We start from the raw sequence: 19,247 nt of genomic DNA on the forward strand, positions 1-19,247 counted from the left end.
TGTATATATATATATATATATATATATATACACACACTTACACAAGCACCATGAAAACAGCTACTAGAAAGTCAATTACAATTCTCGTATGGTGAACACACATAATCCTGAGTTCAACCGCATACAATCATTTTGCTATTTTGAAACTTTATTTTGCCATTATTCAGGGACAACAGCTTATTGAAATGAAATGCATGACTGGAAAAACAATGTCTGATGACTTGTAAGAACAGCTGAGCTCTGGTTAGGTTAATTTAGACACAAATCACTTGTTAAGAAAATATGGTTTAATGTTTTAAAATGTAGGGTTATGAAAGTTACTGAAAAACTGTTGGTACTGTTCACCACCTGATGGAGACCTCCTTATGTTTAAACAGCAGTAACTTACATTCAATACATGCCAGTTTTATCTTCAGGGAAATTGTGCGCCAGCCAGTAGTATTACTGATGTCAGTGATAGACGTGAGTGGATGTGTTGATTGACATGCTCCACAGCAACAATCAACAATTTAATCTCTGCACATTTAAGCAACCAATAACCACAAGCTATTTAGTCGTAAACACACTGATTAGAAAATGGGGCTCAACAGACCTTTATTTCTTGTCTGCATTTGTTCAATTCCCAAGAAAATAATTTCTAACCTTTGGTAGAGGTGGGAATTGCATAGCTGGCCCTGTTAAATGGATATGTTTTCATGTTTCCATGACAACAAGAGATCGGGGTGTTTAATTCAAATAAATCCGTGAAGTAGAGTTTATGTAGTTATTCTACATTTCCTTACTACATATGAGGCATTTTGTAGGTTATTTTAACTGTGAAGCCTTTTGTGAACAAGTTTAATACCATTTGCGTCAACCAGAAATATAGCAAAGTTGCCTAGCAACAAACTGGAAAAGGAGCAGAAACTTTATTTGGAAAATGCCAATCAACATGTAAATGATCCATTTTCCCACAGCTGCAATGAATGTCAACACCTAATTCAGAATATGGCCTGAACCAAAATTGTAGTCAATGTCTCAAACTCTGGACACAATAATAACAATGACAAAAATTGTGAAATCCTTTTAGAGGCAATAATCTTGTGAATTAAACATTCTGACATGTAGAGAAACAAAGTTTTTTGTTTTGTTTTTTAATTCTGTCTTTTCTTTATGTTGTAGTTCAGAAAAACAGACTTGATACATCAAAAATAAACATACAAATAATTATGAATTATTTTGTTCAAAGCTCGACTGGCAACTTTTTACAGTTGAGTCCCCACAGGATTTCATTCATATGTAAACTTTAAAAAGAAAAATACAAAACCTACAACAAAGTATGTCATTACCAACACAGCAGTGAATGCTGGTGTTTTTTTTGGTTGTTTCTTTTACAGAAACCAACACCCAAAGTGAAAATGGAATAATGTACCTACATTTGGAGGAGGAGGAGGAGGATGAAGAGATGGACAAGGCCTGTACCAAAACCCCAATCTAGAGGGGCAGGGTGCTGCTTTTAGTCTGGCCTCTCTTCTGAAACCTGCCCGGCATGGTGGGATCCCTGCCGGGACGGTCTTCAGAGTCATGGAGAACCACAAGCCCCCCCACCGCGGCAAGGTAACAGCACATAGGGGAGGAAAAGCTTATTACTGTTGACGACTTTTGTTGGTAACAATAAATTCAGATTTTCATTTCATGATTTTCAAGTCACTTCACACCTTTTCTTGCTGAATGATGTTGAACTTGCTTGAAGAAACGGATGAAGGTTGTCTTCACTGCTGCTCATCTGCCAGCTCAATCCCCGTTGCTCTCACTTGATGAATCGTTCACAATCTGATGAGAAGGAAGGATATCAGGATGTGGCCCCAGTTCAACAGACATTTTATTGACCAGTCATTCTTCATGTGGTAGCATGATATTACCTCTATGACTGTGAGTGTGCTGCTGGGGTGGGAGGTCCAGGATGTAGGATCCATGAATGTGAGTTTACCTGCAAAGATGCAAGTTCAGTGTTTTGTTACATGACAAAACAGAACAATGGAAGGGAAAAAAAAAAAGACACATCTGACTGTCTTCAGTCTGTGGACCGTGTGTGTGTGTGTGTGTGTGTTTGGGTGTGGTCAAGGCACAATACAAAATATTCATGTGCTACAGGTTGAGTTGTGTGCGCAGCTCATCTTCAATAATTGATGCTTGTGGATTCTGTCAGGTATACGTAGGTATAACTGACTCTGACAAAAGAGAATTATTCTAATTGTGAATCAGTCCACTGCCTATCATTTACAAGATTCAGTTTTAATTTTGGATTAATTGTACTTTTTTCCGAATTACCAGCTCCAAATTTCTGTAGTTAAAATAATTATTTACATTCTGTCTTTTTGTAAACTTGTAGTGAGTTTTACTGAAGACTCCAACAGCAGCAGAGACAAAGGTATAAAACGACACAGTTTGTACGTGTCAAACAGAAAGTATATTTCCCCACTGTGCCAGCCTTTGGCTCCTGCAATTATTGAAAAAGTGCCGCAGTAGGAAAGTTGTTGTTGAATCCTGATTGCTAGATTGCACATATTGTTGATATAATTCCCAAACTGACCTACTGACAAATGTGCATGCATGTCTGTGATAGCGCAATTCATTTTCAATGCTAACGTGTGTGATAAAAACCCTATCAGCGCTGGTGCAATTTCAATGGCCTATCAGTAGTAAATAACAAGATATTGATTGTTAAAATCTTCAGTTTCAGTGCACAGGAATAAACAGTGGAACATGCTATCACCTTCAGTGTGCTCCCCATCCCCGACTAATTCACTGATGCGTGCGTTTGTGTGTATTTGTGCGCCTTTTATGTCTAGAGATTTGGATGGAAAATCCCCGTATCTGACAGTAGAGTCCATTAAGATTCTGCACAACACGTCGGTTGAGGTTTCACTCGAGGGTGGAGGGGATATTCTCTTGCTGTACTATCTCTCTCTCTCTCTCTCTTCTGCTTGACACTCCATCTCTCTCCCTACCTTGCTGCTCACCTCTCTCCCTCACGAGACACACACACATTTTAACACGCACCAGGCATCTTTTCATCTCTATGCCTTCCCCACCCCACAGCAACCATGCCACCCCCTTGCCTTCTTCCTGTCTTTCTCTCTGCTACAAATTTGTTTCCAGACTGTCACTTGAGCTGCAATGGTACTGCGGCAGAGTCCACTTTGAAAAAAAGTCATCACCTGGAGAGGAGTGTATCAGTCCAAAAAAAAAAAAAAAAAGGACTGCATAACAGCAGCACTAACAAAAAACAAGGTGAGAAAGCACTAGAATACAATAAAAAGAAAAGAAGAGGATGACGTGGGAAATTCTTTTACTCTAGATGTTATATTTTGAAAAGGAAAAATCAAAATGCATGTGATCAGAACAATTTTAGAAGGAGGAAGAATCCTGCGCAGCTCTATCTGCACTCTTGTTAGGTGTCATAACTGGCTGTCTCTGTCAGACCTTAATCAGTTTCAACCAATGACAAACAGTTTGACCTTGTTCAACGTAACCTTTAAATGCGTAACCAACGAGTTGACAACTGTCCATGACGCGTGATGGATGACAAGCTTGTCCAATGTGTGTCAGATTTCACAGCCTGAAAACACAATCTTGACCTTGGCAAGAACACTGTGATGAATCCAGAGAATTTCTTGAGGACATGAGATGGGATGCATGGACAGGACGAGTAACCTTAAAGTTGGGTTACATGAGGACAGGCAGAATGGCATATCTGCTGCCTTTTGTTCAAAAGGAGACAACAGTTGAGCAATTCTGACTGAAGAGAAGCATGATAAATTTGTCATTATTCCTGCCAAACGCAATTAATGTGTATAGTAAACCCATGTAATTGTGAATCGGGAGGAGATAGAAGCTCCATTTCAAGTTGCGTTTCAGGTGAAAAAAGGCAGGTCATTTTTTTTTTTATCAAGACATTAGGATATATTGGTGTTTTTAGCAGGGAAACTGGAACATTTGTTGCCACGTTTCAGGCAACCACAATTTTTTAGCAACATTGGGGAGTGGGACCCAGTTGAGCGGATCTCAACAGTAACAGCTATCCAGGATCCACTGAACTGTACAGGCTGGTTTGTCACTGACCGACTGTTCATAGCTATGGTCTCCAGCCCAGACAATGAGAAAAAGCGGTCCATAGGAGGGGTTGTGCCAGGGAGGAGATCAAGTGCTTGGTCATAAGGTCCATGCAGAGGTACAATGGAGGCTTTCTGCCTGCTGAAAACTTCACCAAGCTCCTTGCACTTCACAGTAGGAGCAGGATAAATCAGACGCACAAGAGCACTCCTTCTCTCCATGTTGCACTCACAGATGTAATTATTGATGGGAATGACTGGTGGAATTAGTTCGTCAAGCAAATCAGGAACATCGCAAGAGGATAACTCATCTTTGACTTTTTCAGTTAAGGTATAGGTGAAGGTGGTTGTCAGCGCTTCTGTACAGAATTTAATTGAAAACTCATCCTTATCACTTGCGTCGTGGCTGAAATCTCTCCTTATTTTGCCAGAAAAAGAGCAGAATTTGCACAGACGAAAGCCTACTTCTCCCATAAAGCTGTGGTCCAAGAAAGAGCCTTAGAGAACTGATATGATGTTGGCCATGTAGGTTCAGTATAAAACACGAGTGGTTTCAGCTCAAAAAACTGTTGACATCGGGTAATGAAACCTCTACATGGTAGTGGAGTGGGTTCGGAGGTGGTTTGCCATATAGATATGAAACTGGCAAAGTATTCTGTAAATATGGCAGTATTTTTTATTAACATGTCAGCAAGTATTTTGTTGTACAGTGATTGCTCAACATAATCATTCAGGACAAGCATAACCCAGTGAGACAATAGGGTGTCTGTGTGCTCTTAGTTGACTTTGACTGAACCTCGCCTCTCGCCTGAAGCAGCTGGGATAGGCTCCACCCCCCCCGCAGCCCTGAACATGATAAGCAGAAGAAAATGGATGGATGGATGAAATTCACAATTCTACTGGGTCTGAACCTGGCTGCCTGATAGCTGTTTTTCAGTCTGGAAGCTGAAGTCCCACAGCACCTTAGCCCTGTTGTTCTCAACCACTTCTGATGGTATGTCCCATTGGGATTTGGGTACTTCTAGTCCCTTCTGGGTGCAGATGTTTCTGTACACTATCCCGCCACTTGGTTGTGCCTCTCCATGTATGCTTTTGTGGCTAGCAGCTTACACCCCAGTACTATGTGTTGGACCGTCTCAGGAGCATCCTTACACAGCCTGCACCTTAGGTCTGGTTTGGTGTGGTAGACCTTGGCCCCCTTGGCTTTTGTGCTTAGGGCCTGCTCATGTGCTGCCATGATGAGTGTCTCTGTGCTGTCTTTCAGTCCAGCATGTTCCAACCATTGGTAGATCTTCTTGATATCAGCCACTTCCTCAATCTGTCAGTTGAACATGGCATGTAGGGGCTCGTCCGTCCACGTCCTCTGCTCTGCTTTCTCACTCTCATCGGGTTTCAGCTGTCTGAGGCATTCACTGAGCAGCTCACCCTGACCTTCTTGATGTGCTCTTGGATTTTTGATGTTTCATTCTGCACAGTGGCTCTGATGCTCACTAGTCCTCGTCCTCCCTGTTCCCACTTTGTGTACAGCCTCAGGATGCTGGACTTCTGACTTCTGCTGAAATCCTCCCTGCATGGCGAGGAGCTTCCTATATATATATATATATATATATATATGTATATATATATATGTATATATATATATATATATATATATGTATATGTATATATATATGTGTGTATATATATATATATATATATATGTATATGTATATATGTATATGTATATTTATATAAAATTAAAATTTTGTATCATGAAAAGATTATATCATTATATCATATTTCCGATGAGATTACCAAATTAGCAAAACATTGAAGCAAGAACAATCAATAAGATTGGATCACCATTGAAAGTGAACTTTCAGCTCCATTTACTCTAATTGATAGTTTATCCCAACATTCTGATCAGGTTCTAAATCCTATCATGTCTCATTGTAAAGAGGTATAGACCAAAATACACAAAATGTTGAAATTGTCACATTGTCAACAAATTCTTCTTTATGGTATAATCCCATGATAGGCATAGGGAATACATCAGTAAACTGGAAGGGTTGGCACCTTCATGGATTGTGTAATCTTGCAGACTTAAATGAGGAGGGAGCATTTATGTCATTTTCAGATGTTAAAAACAAATACAATTTCATGGGGAGAACAGATTTCTGGAAGTATCTGTAGATCAGAGACTGCATCACCAACAGGATACGGTTTGATCGAGGAAATCACATCGTGGACGACCTCCAACTGCCTGAGAAACACATCAGAGCCTCTGTATTCTATAGAAGAAAAAAAACAACTTCTAAGTGATAATACATCAGGGAAGCCAAAGGAAAATTTACACATTACAAAATATTTCAGTTATTATTGGACACCACAAAGGCTTAATAGAGCAGGACCCAAAACCTCTGTTTGAAATGTCAGAGGAACACCGTAACACTAGTTCATTGCATCTGGGAGTGCCCAGGCATTCAACTTTTCTGCAAAAAGATCTTAGACAATCTAACAAATTGGCTAGGAAGGGACATAGATCATCAACCAACATCTCCAGAGTTTGGATTTTCCTTTCAATGTTGAGTTTTAAGATATTGTCCCTATGATTATGCTTGTTGGGACACAGGATACAAATTCAAAACATAATGAATGTTGAACTCTCTGTAATCAAGGTGGGCATCCTCACGGCCGCCAGGACAATACTCAAACACTGGAAAACACACACACAAAAATAAATGAAAATAAAAGAATGGGCTAACATCTTGACAAAGACTACCTCATATGAGTTTGTGCTTGACAGGCTAAATAACAGAAGTAAGGTTGAGATATCAGTCTGGGAACTTCTTTGGACTCATATCACATGCTTCCATACTACATATTTAAAATTTTGAGTATACTCGACTCAAAATGGAAAAAAGTATGGATAGTATGCGAAAATTGAGTATGCAAAAGTACCCGGATGACGTACTCAAGCGGTCAGGCTTTTGAGTACGGGACTGTGGACACTCGCCGCACTCATTTCATCCGTAAAAATGGCGGCGGGCAGCTGTGGTGAGAGTCGGTCGACGCTGACTTGTATAGAATCATCTATACATTAAGTAACGGGGACAAGTTGGAAATTCTGTGTGGACACGGGTTTGAAAAAATAAAATGACTTGTCACCAAAATGTTTTGCTAAATACATCACACAAATAAACTCTACATACCGTTGCATCTTCAGCCAATAGAAGGAGTAATCACCCTGTCAGTGCCGATTGTGGAGTAACAATGCGCGATGACCGTTCATTTTACTGTTTTACTGCTTCAAAATCGACAAACAAACGCAGGCAAAGGGTGGCGGTAATTAGCTGATGGTGATGCGGTGCTAGCCGGTCACAAATTGGCGTAGAAGAAGAAGAAGAACACATAGTGTTGTCATTTCCGGTGAGTGCACCGCGAGACATTATGCGATTTGGGAATAAATCATTTCAATGACAAGGGTAAAAATGAGAGATCCTAAAGTACAAGTAGGGAAGTCTTTAAATTTGAGACAGGTAAATTTCTAAGACAATATGGAGCCAAGATGCCTAAATTAAAAGCAGCAGCAGAAGAAAATTTAATGCTTCAAATCTTCTCAATATATCAACTACCCCCAGATGAAGTGGAGGAGGATACATTGCAATTTATGACCCTTCAGTTCAAACTTGATGAGCTTTACCGCCAAGCTTTTGTTAGGTCTTGAAAGAAATTGATACACAAGGGCGAACAGAACTCTGCGTATTTTTTCCGCTTAGAAAAACAGATCTAAAAACAACACTATTTATCAGCTGAATATACTGTAAATGGTACAGTCACTGATGACACCAAAACCATCTCCCAATGCTGCTGTAATTTCTTCTCAAAGCTGTATAATTCAAATTATAATGCAGATGCTGCTACCCAAATTATCAACTCTGTCAGTAATATAAAAGAAATAGAAAACTCAGATAGGTATTATTGTGATAGCCCACTTACTGAAGAAGAGGTATTGAAATCTATTGATCTTCTGAAAAACAATAAATCTCCGGGCACTGATGGTTTGGTGGCGGAATTTTATAAATCATTTTCTTCTCGGTTAGCATTGTATTTGTTACAGGTTTTTAATAAAAGTATTGAAAGGGGCACTCTTCCCCCAAGCCTCATCCAAGGACTTAGTACTCTAATTCCTAAGCCTAAAAAAGATTGACTTTCTATTGACAATTGGAGAGCAATAAGCCTCTTAAATAATGGTTATAAAATGATGGCTCTGTTGCTGGCCAGAAGAGTTAAAGATGTTTTAGATGATATCACAGATGAGACACAGTCTGGCTTTATGAAGAACAGGCATATCTCCAATAACGTTAGACTTGTTTTAGATATTCTGGACTACTCAGACCTAATAACAGACGATTCGTTTATCCTCCTCCTAGACTTCTACAAAGCCTTGGATTCAACTGAGCATGAATTCATATTTATCTCACTAGAAAAGATTGGCCTCGGTCATATCTTCTGCAATGCTATCAAGGCAATGCGAATAGCTCTATTAGAATGGAAAATGCCCCAATATCTAGATTTATTTAAAACGGCGAGTTCGCCAAGGGTGCCCAATTAGTCTTTATCTTTCTTTTACTTTGCACTCAAATTTTTGCCTCTTATATTTCTAACAGTGCACTGAAAGGTATAAACATTGCAGGCAGAGCGGTCATCATCAACCAACTAGCTGACGATACTACAATTTTTCTTAAAAATGCCAGTCCGTCAACATTTTTTTAATCTATACCCTCTCTTATATAAAAAATTATTTGTGGCTCACTTAACAAAGAGGCAGCAAAAACAATAACTATCTGTACTACCTATAAACTGTTTGATTGTATGCAATGCATTAATTTTTACCCCCTGGAAGGCATTTTCGTAATTCTTTCCTATATACAAACTATTATTTGTATACTCAAGTTGTTTATTTGAGGGCTGCACGGTGGTGCAGTGGTCAGCACTGTGGCCTCACAGCAAGAAGGTTCCGGGTTCGAGTCCCGGCTCTGGTGCGGGATCTTTCTCTATGGAGTCTCCATGTTCTCTCTGTTCCTGTGTGGGTTCTCTCTGGTGCTCCAGCTTCCTCCCACAGTACAAAGACATGCACTTTGTGGACTAGGCTGATTGGATTCTCTAAATTGACCGTAGGTGTGACTGTGAGTGTGAATGGTTGTCTGTCTCTATGTGTTGGCCCTGTGATGGACTGGCGACCTGTCCAGGGTGAACCCCGCCTCTCACCCGTAGCCGCTGGGATAGGCTCCAGCCCCCCCGCGACCCTTACTAGTAAGGAATAAGCGGAAGACGACGATGGAAGTTGTTTATTTGATAAAGTTGTAATTTTAAAAAAAGTATGTGATTTGGGACAGCACTGCACCCTTGAAACTCACGCACTGCTCAATTGAGTACGTAGTATGCTTAGTATACTCAATTTGAAAATTTAAAGTATACAGTATGGAAGTATGCGATTTAGGATACACTCATGGACTGAATAATCTGCAACATGAATGCACCTTAAAATATCTGTGATATAAAGGTATTCTGCAGGATGAATGCGTCCTCCTAGCTGTGACACTGACAGTTGTTTTTTGGGGGGGGGGTTTTTGTATTGCGTTTTGTTATTCTAACATAATGTTTTCACTTTATCGTCCTTAGATTACCTCAGTTTGTTACACCAGTGATGATACATGTGTTTTGAGCAATAAAGAATGTCCCCTACTGTGAATCTCTGTACTGTCATATACCCAAGCAAAAATAAATTGAAAAAAAAATTAAAAATTAATCATGTATGAAATTGTTCCAGTTCACAGGATTATCACCTACTTTGTTACAGATAATTATCAGATCATGGTCTAATGTTCCACAGAAAAAGGGAGCTTCTATCCCAACATATCAAGTTTTTTTTTTAGTTTTTTTTTTTTTTATCCTGGTTCCTTAGTTTGTGCTGTTGTATTTGTGAGTACTTTTAACAAGTAGAACATTTTTAGACTTTTTAGGTGACAAATCAGTTTAACATGATTGTGTGCTTGTGTTTATCGACAGTGAGTGAACTGGCCTTGGTGTGTCCATGAGTGAATTTATGTCGCAAAATGATGGAGCCAAGTCAGCCAGACACAGTTTACTTGGAAGAGTCCACTAAATGGTAAATGTGAAGTCATGTAAATTGAGTATATCTTTGTACCTGTACAGCTTACATTTATAATGTTGCTTCATTCACTCATTCACTGATGGAGGCTGCAATGCAAGGTACCAACCTACTCATCAGAAACAATTAAGAGTTCAGCATCTGACTCAAGGACATTTTGATACAGTCACCAACAGAAGTTAGGAATGAGCTTTCAGTTGAAAAGTCTTTATTTTTCACATGTACATTGTACAGCAAAATTTGTCCTCTGCATTTAACACATCCTCCACAGTGAGGTCAACTAACACATTTTGTGCAAAAACAAACCTAAATTTCAAAAAAGATGTATAAAACTGTTCTGGTTCACTGGATTTATCTTCTATTTTACACAGATATTGGCCGAATGTTTCAAACACAAAGTGAGCTATTATCCCATCATATCAAGATGTGCTTTTCCCTGAAAATTTGTGTTTCTTTTAGTGAGTCCTTGTTAAGGTGAATTTTAGGTGATGTCAATTTAACATGATAATGAATGTTTGTGTGTGTGTGTGTGTGTGTGTGTGTGTGTGAGAGAGAGAGAGAGATGCATTAATTTCATGCTTAGCAAGTTACTTCCGAAATGTAATGTATGTAATATTTCTAGTTGCATTCATTTGAGTAATTAGTTAATTCAATTTCTGTCAAAGTTTTACATTATTTTATATTTGTCATGTGTATATATCCGTCAACAAACGTTGAATATGTATTTATTTATTTTTGTATGTTTTGGTACAACATCATTCAGTTTTGAAAAATATAAAAAATTAGCAAGCAAACCCATTACCCAGAATTCCTCACTCATCGCTTCAATTCCTGAAAGAGCTCTGATTGGTCAACACTATGACTCACCACCTCTCCATGTCGGTGACTGGTCATCTAGTTATGGCTCCGCCCCTTTCATGTGATAATAGCCTATTGCCAAGGTATCGCCCCTCCCCATCCTGTTTCAACTGTTTAAGTAAGCGCGTTCAGTTTTAAATCCATCTGTCTTAAGACTTCAACGTTCAACGCATTCAAAACTTCACAAAGAGGAATTCATTTCTGACCTTGATTTAGGTTTACTGGGAAGATTTAACTTTAGGAATGGCTTCACCCAACAGCTCCAACACTTCAGGTAAGAGTGAAAGATGCTGAATGGATGACAACATGCCTCAACTCTGAAATGTTTCACTGAAATAAACTGATAGAGTCGCTCTGGATCACTTTTCTACAAGTTATATTCATTGGACAAGTCTTGAAAATGGTGTTCAGAAATCATTACCAATGTTTGACACTTAAAGGCTTTCAAGGTTATTTCATATTGTCTTTTTTTACTTCTTATGTATAATGTCATTCATTCCTAGTTAACATAAACAAAACAATCATGTACAGGCATTCTGAATTAAGTCCTCCATCAAGGTCCATGTACTATTTCCTGTGAATGTTCAGACAAGACCGATTAAATTTGTGATATTTTCATGAAACTTTATTGATACCAGCTCATCACTCAAAGTAGGACACAATCAATCTGTATGTTTTCACAATGAAAAGGGTCAAAATTAGAAGTTAAATGAAAAAAATCAAGTTTTTAACTAAACACCACTGCAATCTGATCAGCTAGCATTAGCTTCGATTACAGGTTGCCATGGTGATGACAACTTTTCATGTTTGAACCGTGAATTTAGATGCTTTATTCCTCACAGATCTTAACTGCTATCACTTCTATTTTTATATCCTGAAAGAGAGGAAACTTCTTAACACTGCAATTCTTATTATTTGTTGGCGCAAGCAATATGTGTATGTGAAAAGCCATGTCTCAGTAAGACAGGAGTATGAGCCAAAAGCAGCATTGTCCTGTTCAAATCCAAAGATAAGTGTGAATACTTCATAGACAGATGAATAATTTGTTTTGAGCACATTTTGCTGTCTCCACTTGATCTTATAACGCCACACAAAGTTTAAATTCAAGAGTGTGTTCATGTGTATTAGCTGATTGAACGTGTTCTCACTCCACAACAGACATCCAGGCAGGACAAACCCTCCAAAGCAACTCCACCTTCTACCTCATCCTGGAGTTCATCGGCGAGGGCTGCTTCGGGAAAGTGGCCAGGTGCCTTAATCTGGCAAACATGCAGACTGTGGCAGTGAAAATGTTAAAGAACAATATCAAGTTCCTGAAAGACATGGAGAAGGAGATGAGGATGCTGCATTTGATTCAGGACCTGGACCCCGCCCGTGCCAATGTCATCCACTTCTATGAAAGGTTCAATTGTATGGGACATAACTGTCTGGCATTCGAGATGCTGGACACAGACTTGTATGATCTTGTTGAGCAACAAGATTGGACTCCCCTGTCTCTCTGCCAGATTCGGCCCATCGCACACCAGCATCTTGTAGCCCTGGACGCCCTGAAGGGTCTAGGTGTCCTGCACACAGATATCAAACCAGACTGCTGGTCGATCAGCGCAATCAGCCCCTCGGAGTCAAACTGATCGACTTTGGGGAGGCCATCCCAGCCTCAGCAGTTAAGTGGGACAGTTGATTCAGCCAGGTGGATTCAGGGCACCAGAAGTTACCCTCGGCCTTCCATTCAGTGAGGCCATTGATGTTTGGGGGGTTGGCTGCTTCCTGGCCTTCCTTTATTTGGCAGACAACCTATTTCCAGTAGACTCCAGCTACCAGTCAATGAGGAGGATGATTGAGGTGCTGGGCCAGCCTGAGGATCGCTTACTGAGGGATGGAGTGTATACCCACCACTTCTTCAATGAGGTTGACAATGCTAGTGGAAGAAAGTGGAAGCTGAAGACTCCCAATGAGTATGCTGCAGCCAGCGGAGTGGAACCTAAGAAGAGGAAGGTCTGCTTTCCCTTTCCTGGCTCACTGGACAACCTTGTCTACATTTACCCTGAAGGAGGGGAAGCAGAGTTCCAGGACAGGAGGGTTTTTGTGGACCTCCTAAAGGGGCTTTTGCATATTGAGGGAGACAAAAGACTCACTCCCCATCAAGCTCTCCAGCATCCATTTTTTAAATTCACCCACCTGACCAAATATGCTCCCAGCAGCTCCTACGCTACCAGCGCTCAGCACATGATGGACATTTACAGAGTCGAGGACAGGACAGAAGATGATGTCAACGCCTCTACAACCTGTGGACCTTTAGTGGTATCTAATGTCAATGTCGGCAAACGACCCTCCGCTGCAGACGACCAAGTGAATGGAGACAAATCCCTGGACCCTGGAGATGAAAACCTTTGGACATCAGACAAAGACAACCCATTGGTGCAAGATGAAAACAAAGGAACCTCAACTGGTGTTTCAATTTTCAGAAGAATTTGCAGAACCTTTCTTCAAATCACGGCTGTGTTTCGCTGCTGCTTCAGGCCCACAGCAGAGGAGGAACCTACTGAATATGTTCGTTTAGAGTGAACTGAATGGTCTAATGTGAACTGAGTCCAGGGCAAAAGTCAGACGAGAGCAAATCTACAGAAGGCTTTGAGCATGGAAGACAGGTGCAGCGAAGATAGAGAGATCCTTAACACAGGGAGATCAACATTGTCAGAAAAGTAGAGGAAGAGTGGCGGTGGAAAGCTGCGACCACGTGAAGTAAAGGCAAAGAGTAAGGAACATTACAGAAGTCCCATTAGTTGGTCAGAGGACATCAAGACCATTCCCTGAACAAGAGTGTCCTCCAGGTTGCTGCGTCATCATGGAGGAGGACGGTACAAAGATGGCACGACGAGCTGGGAAGAGCGTTCCACCATCCTGACAGGTAATTGAGCAACTATCTCCTAGAACACATTTTGAAGAGCCTGACAGTTATTTCAATTAACACACCAGTTTTGTTTGTCACTATAAATTAAGTTGTGTTTCCATTAGAACTGGATGTGGAGATGTTCTGCCTGTTGTGTCTGCTGACCAGGAAGCTCTAGATGTCCAGCATCATGTTTCTGAAGGTAACAAACAGTGAGTCCCTGAACAGAAAGAGCTGCAGTGTTAAAACAGACAGAAATAGTAACATTGAACAGAATCAATTTTGTCGAGTGTGAACAATCTTCCAACTGATTGTGACTTGATATGTAAACATAATTGTGGTTTATGTATTCAAAATACTGTTGATGCTGGCTTATGTCTCCAGAACAAAGGCTCAACTTCTTTGTTTGCTGTCACGCTACTCAAGTTGACAAGACTTCATCCCCACATGGACCAACCAGAGGCCTGGGAATAGAGTTCCCAGTGTCACATAAGATAAGTCTGAGAGCTCCATTACAGCCGTATACACACACACACACACACACACACACACACACACACACACACACACACACACACACACACACACACAGTCCGCAGACCGAGAAAAGTCAGATATGTGTCTTTTCACTCCCATTTGTTTTGTAGAGGCAGGGAACTAAATTCTGAATTTCTATCTTTGCAGGTAAACTCACATTTATGGATCCCAACAAGCTGTTGTGGTTCCAGAGCCCAACGGTCAGGTCCAACATGGTCCACCACTGCAACCTGGACAACAACCACAGCAGTACCCTAAGAATCATGGAGTTCAAATCATGCTCCAACATGGAGGATGAAATGGTAAAGAAAACACAGATGTTACTGACAAGACGACTGTTTAACTGAAGCAATTTTCTGACACTTTCATTTCATCAGATTGTGAAAGATTCATCGAGGGAGAGCGACTGGGATTGAGGTGGGAGACGTGCAACAATGAGGAAGACCCTCAACAGCTGCTCCAAGCAAGTTTCAACATCATTTAGCAAAGTAAAGGTGTGATGTCACTCGAAAGTCATTACATGAAAATATACTTTTAACAATCATCAACAGGAAAACAGCTACATATGTTTTTAATGTTCTTGTAGGACCTTTGGGATACCGATTGAGAGGACGGTGGACAAGACTGGCACCCTACATGGCCTGAGGCACGTGGCCACGGCCTTTTTTTCCTCCCCTATGTGCTGTCACCTTGCCGCGGTGGGGGGGCTTGTGGTTCTGCGTGACTCTGAAGACCGTCCCGGCAGGAATCCCACCAGGCTGGGCAGGTTTCAGAAGAGAGGCCAGACTAAAAGCAGCACCTGTCCTGTTGGTACAGTGCTTGTCCATCTCTTCCTCCTTCACATGCAGCTACACTCCTCTATGTGCTCTTTGAGCGTTGCTTTATTTAAAAAGAAGAAACACAAAACAAAGAGACCATGTGTCAGGTGAGTTGACAAACCTTTCAGTGCAGCAGGAACAACTAATCCAACTAATTGAGGAAATGAAAACACTGAGAGCCGTGCTCTCTATAGATCAGGTTCCTGCACGGTGACATTTACAGACAAAATAACGGAGCTGTTTAGACAGGGGTTTTTGTGTGTGGAGACTATAACAATGTTAAAAAAAAAACAACAATTCAACTATCCTGTATCTACTTTGGGTCTGTTTTCCAATAATATCTAAACCAACAAGAATCTCATTACAGACTGCAGCAGTTATTGACAATATTTTCACAAATGTAATGATGGGAAAGAGTGAGTGGGATCTTGATAACTGATGTAAGTCATCATTCACCTGTTTTAACAGTCTAAAAAAGTTATGATTGTAAAACTAGAATGAACTAAGGAAAAATTAATTAACAGATCTGTAGAAGCCTTGGAAGCACTGGAGGATGAGTTTAAAAAACAGTGTTTGGATGGAGTGTCTGTTAATTATGTTAATACAACCTTTGATTCCTCCGTTATTTTATTAGCGGGTTTGTGTGAAAAAAAACTAAAAAGCCAAATTTTGGAGAGTTATCTGGAAAAATACTACTGACAAACCATGGATGACTAAAAGACCATGAAACACCGGCAAGAAGAAAAAAACTATCATATTTAAAAAATTCAAATTGAGGACAAAGAAGGCAGAGATAGGTGATATTTACAAGGAATACTGTAGTGATTTACTGAATCAAAATAGTAAGGATACGAATGCTACATATATTAAAGAATAAAAACGTTCATAAGAAATGAAGAAAAATCAACTTTTCCTAATTATTTTGTGAAAGAAATGTTGACATTTCTGATAGAACTAAAATAGCAAATGAGGTTTTTTTTTTAAAGTTTTGTAAATGTAGGCGCTAATGTTGAAAAGGTAAAAATGGAAAATGGGCATTTCATTTTCTCGGTAAGGAAATAACGTCCCTGTGCACAGCCTTTTGATTTTCAGGTGCTGGTGATATGCAGCAAATCATATCATGTCAAAAAAGAGGGAAAATCACGGCACAATGGGAGTGTGTGTAGTTCTAGCTCAGTGTCAATGTGATTGGTGTTACTTGGCACAAATTATTTTGCATGGGTTTAAGAAACTGGGGAGGTCACGTGACCCTGTAATCGCTTATTTCACCCGTTGGTGTCACGCATAGTTGACGAATGAACCTGACGAAGCAACAGTGAAAAAAAACAATTGTTCTGTCACACAAAGTGAAGAATTCATGAGATTACAAAGCACTGTATATTTTATCACGCGATGATTGTTTGACATCTGAAGTAAAATGCTTGCAAAACATACACACAGTCAAGTTTCTTTTTCCAAAAGAGATCAATAAGAATAATCAGTTGTAAATATATCAAATTCCAACAAATCCATTCTTCTTTCAGTTGAAATTGTGGAAATTTTATAAATTGGTATAGATTACAGTATTCTGAGAGACATGTTTAAAGCTCTCAGCTGACTGACACTCTAAATTGACCGTAGGTGTGACTGTGAGTGTGAATGGTTGTATTTGGTTGCATTTCGTTGAAAGGACATGCAAGAAAATCATTAATAATAATAATTAAATCCCTCTATCCATTTTCTACCCTTATCCTCGAAACCCAGAACCTTCTTGCTGTGAGGCAACAGTGCTAACCACCGCACCACCGTGCCGCTAATCAAAACGAGTATTTTGATAAAAATATAATCGAATGCATCAAATTCGATTACCTAAAATATTTAAATCTTAAAATAAAAAAAAATAAAAAAATACAAATTGTAAAAACAAAGGAACCTTTGTGACTGTGTGGGCCGTAGATATTTGATTTATTTTGTGTAATTTGCTCTTTGTAAATTGATTTCTTGCTAAAATGAGTCAGAGAAAATATCACTTTTCTTCCTTCCGCTCCCTTTCATTCAAGATTTGGATTTCTTTTGTCTTCATATTGTATTGTTCTTTTTTCCCCTGTTATCAACGACCTAAAACTACTATGAAACGAATCCAATAAACCATTCATCGCTGCAGTAGATGATGCTATGCTTCACTATAGTTTTTGTGTTAGCATTTTTAAAGTTTACAGAATGATCGAAATCCCGTAGGAGCAGGCCACAGACGCTGATTGTAAATTCTTAAACTTAAAAGAATCTGAATATGAGCACATGTCGAATGTATTTGTTTTTATGGTGACATGTCTGTTTCTGAACTGCTCAGTAAAGAGGAATGGATCCATAAAAAAGTTTGTTTCGCTTTTGTTCTCGAAGTGTTAAAATGTTTAGTTCACAAGATTTTTGTCTCTAAAATGCAATTTCTTTGTTCGTGTCATGATTGTGCCATGTGACCACCCAGAGTGTCTGATCATGGGTTTGGAGACCAGGACCCATATTTATCAAGCTTCTCCAATTTTCAAAGTTTAGTCTGAAGCACTGAGAATTCTTTAAATTTTCTCGGGTTTTCAAACTTAAGTATACAAGCAAGTTTTCAAATTTCTTGAAGCTGAGAATGATTCTTAACTGTCCCAGTTATTTAACAGGGTTTCAGAGGCCTCTCCAGTGGTTTGAAGTTGAATATATAAATGCAAATGTGACAACTCTGTGGGCCGAAACGCTTAATTGACGGCGTTTACATGCGAGGTTAGGTCTGTAAGGTAATGAATCATTCTGCTCAGCTCTAGCTCCTGGCTACCTGTACAGCTAGATCAATACTTTAAATAATAACAGGGCACTCACTTGACAAACCCTGACATACCACTGCAGTTCCCCTCAGCTCCACAGAGATTGTTCCAGCTCATACAGTATTTTGCTTTCAGCAAACAGGCTTTGGTAAAAACTAATTCATGCTATGAAGCTTAACGCCAAAAGGTGGACAGAGTTTGTGAATTTTTGTCACGAATACGATGGCGGCAAGCTGAGTCAGACACAGTAGCTTGGTGGAGTCCACTAAATAGTAAATGGGCATACATGTAAATGGAGTTTATTCTGGACATTTAAACGTGAGATTTTCAACATTGCTTCTTTCCATTCACTTATTCACACACCGATGGTGGAAGCTGCAATGCAAGGTGCCAACCTACTCATCAGGAGCAATTAGGAGTTCTGAATCTTGCTCAAGGACACTTTGACACAGTCACCGAGGGAAGTAAGGACCGATCCCACGAGCCTTCAGTTACTCGGTGGCCGTTCAACCTCGGAGCTCTGTGCTGTCCAGAATAGCACTTTACAGCATTACCTCATTCACCCTTTCACACCCTGCCGATTGAGGCTGCCACACAAGGGTTCGGCCAGCTCATCAGGAGCAATTAAGGGCTGCCTGTCTTGCTCAAGGATACTGGGTACCAGGGAACCGAACCAGAAACTTTCAGTTCACTTTACCTCCTGAGCAATGGTGCACAGAAGCTGAGAGGGTAGCAAATTTTGGACTACTCATCAGCAGCCATAGAACAAATCACTGCTGATGAATGCTACTATGTGGACAAGCAACTGTTTATAGCATGTTAGCTTTAATGGCCCTCCAAATAATGAATGCTGCTTTTAGTAGCAGCACTTTTGTTTTTTTGGGTTGTTGGGTTTTTTTTTTTTACACTTACTTTGCTGTGGAACAATCCATCCGTCACTGGTGCATTTAGCTTATTAATAGGGGGTAAAGCTTTTAGACGGATCCTCTCAAGGACACCCATCATCTATGTGTGACCTTCAACATGAAACCATTTACTCATACAATTAATCATCCGGTGTAAGGGTAATTGTTCTCAGCACCACACAGAGCAAATTAGTCAGTCAGA

The 19,247-nt window shown here is 40.0% G+C and overlaps 1 pseudogene across 1 annotated transcript; it reads left to right on the forward strand.

Moving 5' to 3' along the window:
* Nucleotides 1–11,195: 11,195 nt before the first annotated feature.
* On the forward strand, nucleotides 11,196–17,695 carry LOC147260292 (homeodomain-interacting protein kinase 2-like; annotated as a pseudogene). The gene is made up of 6 exons (XR_015116551.1): nucleotides 11,196–11,380; nucleotides 12,265–14,014; nucleotides 14,122–14,198; nucleotides 14,381–14,835; nucleotides 14,911–15,027; nucleotides 15,120–17,695. The product of XR_015116551.1 is annotated as a homeodomain-interacting protein kinase 2-like (transcript).
* Nucleotides 17,696–19,247: the final 1,552 nt, after the last annotated feature.

Source organism: Aulostomus chinensis, chromosome 6 (genome assembly GCF_037954235.1).
Source record: "Aulostomus chinensis isolate RoL2024-O1b breed Wild chromosome 6, RoL_Achi_v1.0, whole genome shotgun sequence".
Taxonomy (NCBI): Eukaryota; Metazoa; Chordata; class Actinopteri; order Syngnathiformes; family Aulostomidae; genus Aulostomus; species Aulostomus chinensis.